The sequence below is a fragment of the Dasypus novemcinctus genome, chromosome 17 (genome assembly GCF_030445035.2).
Source record: "Dasypus novemcinctus isolate mDasNov1 chromosome 17, mDasNov1.1.hap2, whole genome shotgun sequence".
NCBI classification, from domain to species: Eukaryota; Metazoa; Chordata; class Mammalia; order Cingulata; family Dasypodidae; genus Dasypus; species Dasypus novemcinctus.
In genome coordinates, this window is record NC_080689.1 from 3,723,476 (window position 1) to 3,726,819 (window position 3,344).

Consider the following 3,344-nt stretch of genomic DNA (forward strand, 5'->3'; position numbering starts at 1 on the left):
GGAAACACTTTAAAGAGGATGATATGCACAGGAGGAAGAAAATGGAAAAGGGGCACATACTATCAGGTTAAGGCAGGCATTTGTGCCATGTTAAAATGATAAAACTAAGAGTAAACCTATTTTGTAACTACCATGCCAAGGCATTTTATAAATCATATGACTCAGATAAAACACAGATATTTTCCTGCATTGTCTTGGCAGCTTTGTCTTATTCAGCATTTTATCATGATCACTAGTGGCACAGAATGACAAGAAATGGGGTGACAGTTGAAATCAATGCACATGTACCACACCAGCCTTTCTCCCAGTTTCCCTGATGGTGTGTGGCTGCCGGGAGCACTGGTCACTCAGAGTCTCTGCAGATCGTCCAGGCAGTGACCAGGTGAAACCCAGCTTTGTCACCTCTTGTGGTTGGAGCTTTGCATCCTTGCAAACACCTCCTGAATGCTGTGTGACACTCAGGGTGGGACGCTGCTGTGGCTCTGCCTACCTGCTCGTTAGGGGCACGTACCTCCTCCCTGTTGGGTTGCCCCTTCCCCTGGGTGCTAGAAAGCCTGGCCTTGACCTTGCATCAAGATAAAGGGCCAAGACACTGGGACATCACAGCCTTCAAGAGGAGCCTGACAGCACAGCTCAACCTCCGCAGCTGTGAAGTCCTTAGTGCAATTAATTCCCAACCATGGATAGTCACGAGGGTCAGCACAAGGCCTGGCGTCAGCCCATGTCCTGTGAAGGCCGTTGACCATGTTCTTGCCCCTTTGTACCTTCATGTGTCCTTAGTAAGTGACAAAATCAGAAAGTCCTTCTGCTTGACAGATCAAGTCAGGACAGTGCAGACCCCCTGTCCCCCTTCTGAGCATAGCCCTAGAGTGTGGGAACTGCAGAGTACCCGGCAGCATGTCCCCTCTGCTGCCAAACCAGAAAGCAGTCTCTTCCCAGCACGGCCGATGCCACTCCTTGCTGGCACGATTCCTCAGTGAGGCATTTATGTTGCTTTGAAGAGACCTGCCAAGTGTGTCATCGTCCTTTGCTCAGCTAAAAGAGCAGTGCACATGACCATTCTTACTAGATATGACAGCGAGTCATGGAGAGGGTGGGGCACTTCTCACCCTATACATCATGTGGCTAGATGTCCTCCCCCATCCTCACACGGCCGTCCCGTGGGTTGGCACCATTCCCACCAGTGCCCAAATGAGAAAGCAAGTCCCACAGGATTTACTGCCACATCACAGGGCTTTCAAGGGTGGAGCTGAATTCGCCATCCAGTGTCCTTTTCCCCCAGGGCAGGCCCGTTGCATGATGCTGTGCTCAAAATGCGTCCAAAAGTATTGATTCAAAAAGTCAAACACGCGGGTGCAATGAAAGATTTAATCCCAGCTGAGGTTTATTTTCTCATAGGTTATATTGAGAACAATACTGAATCTGGATCAGCTTCAATTAGGCCAGCACAACACATGGCTAAAGTATTTAGTAAGTAGCCTCCTGTGAAACTTTCTGTAGTATTTCAATGGTTTGCAGTCTTGTCCGGGGTTGTCCTGCAGCTAACCTTCGCCTGCTGCATTGGAGGTCAGGAAGGTGCTTTTCCTTGAGGCTAGGATCAGGCTCTAAGTGTCAAACTCCCAAGTAATTAAGAAAACCATGGAGTAAGAACACTTGAAACTCTGAAAGTTCCCTTGCTCCTCCCAGAGTGGTGCTTGCACGGGCATCACCTGGGTGCTCATTAACCTGCACGATCAGGCCCTCCTCAACCAGTTGAGTCATGCCAGGTGGGTATGCCTTTGAAGGAACTTTGAAAAAGTGGTCAGAACAAACGCAAAATCGGTGCAGTCAGTGTGGATCGTTTTCTGTGGGTCAATTAAGCAAACCTAGAAAAGAAGGTAAAACTGCTGTCCCTCAGGGAGAGATAGGAAACTGGAAAGTTTTAACCGGGAATGGATATTTACTATATTTCAAAAATATATATAACCATGACAAATGAGCAATGGTTTTATAAACAAAGAACTTTTTGAACTTCTAAAATCTGTTATGGTTCATTTGTACCCCCACAACCTCCACCGCCATCTGAAGGTCTGCTTGGGGAAAGCCTGTGAGAGGGGCTAGACGACAACAAAGCAGGTAGGAGAATCAGGACCCTACACGCCGTGAGACTGTGGCACAGTCTCTAGCCAGGTGTGCTTAGTGGCCAGTGTTTACAGGCAGGACGTCTAGTGCAATCGCAGTTTTTCAGAAATGATTCAGGTATGTGGATCAGACCTGGAGGACGAGGTGTTTTAGAACTGTGGTCACATGTCCATTGAGTTTGTTTTGTCCACTCACTGTGTTCATACCTCTAGGTGCAAGAGAAAAACACCTCGAAGCTGCCTAACTGGTATTAACGTGCCGTTGTTTCCTTTACTTGAGGTGACCTTCTTCAGCAAGGGCTCTCCCAAGTCCCATCTAATCCTATGTTTGATGAAACAGCAGATAGAGCAGCCATAAAAAGTACACGGAACATCATGAAAGCAAGCAAGTATTTCTTTTTAAACTTATAAGGGCTCATATTTCCAAAGGCCTGTTTGTTGTATTAAATCTATACATGCTTTTAGTGTTCTTTAACCTTCTGGGGCAATGGCAAATTGAGATGTCAGAGAACGAATTGTCACGATCCTCTGTATAACCTTCCGCCCTCCACGGACGACTTCGGTCTAAAGTGTAAACATCCTTGCTTTTGGTGTGGTCCCCAAAGTGTACAAGGCAGTATGTTCTCACTAATAAGAGCTGGCTTTGCAAGGGCATTCACTGCCCCTGGTCACAGAATACCCTTTCTTAAATTCCTAAATCATCCCTTGTAGAGAGCCAGGTGTATTAAGTCTCCATTTCATGGGTGATAAGACTCAGAGCAAAAATGACTTGCTGTAGGTCACACATAAAAATGGGCAAAAATGAAGAACATATTCTTTTTCAAAGCAGCTTCCCTGAATTTTCAGAGTAGCCCTTTGAAATTAAGTCATGTGTTGATTCCATGTAATAAGGATAGAATTGTGCATCAGAAATCTGCCAGCAGCGCCGGAGACCCCCTCAGCAGCAGGGGATTCTGCACTATATTGGTATAGTGCACACAGATGTGAATTCCAGTTACTGCAGTTAGTTTCCCATACCAAATTCCTGGGCTCTAGACTCTACTACCAGCTTCTCTCTATCTTGACATTTGAGCTTTCCAGCACACATTTCCAAGTACAACTGGAAGACTGTATTAGCATTCCAAGTTAGAATTTTAGAATGAAATATGGACCCAAGGGACTTGTGAATGTGCAATGAAGAAAACTTTTTCTCTGCATTTTTTTCATGTTTCATCAAAGAAGCCC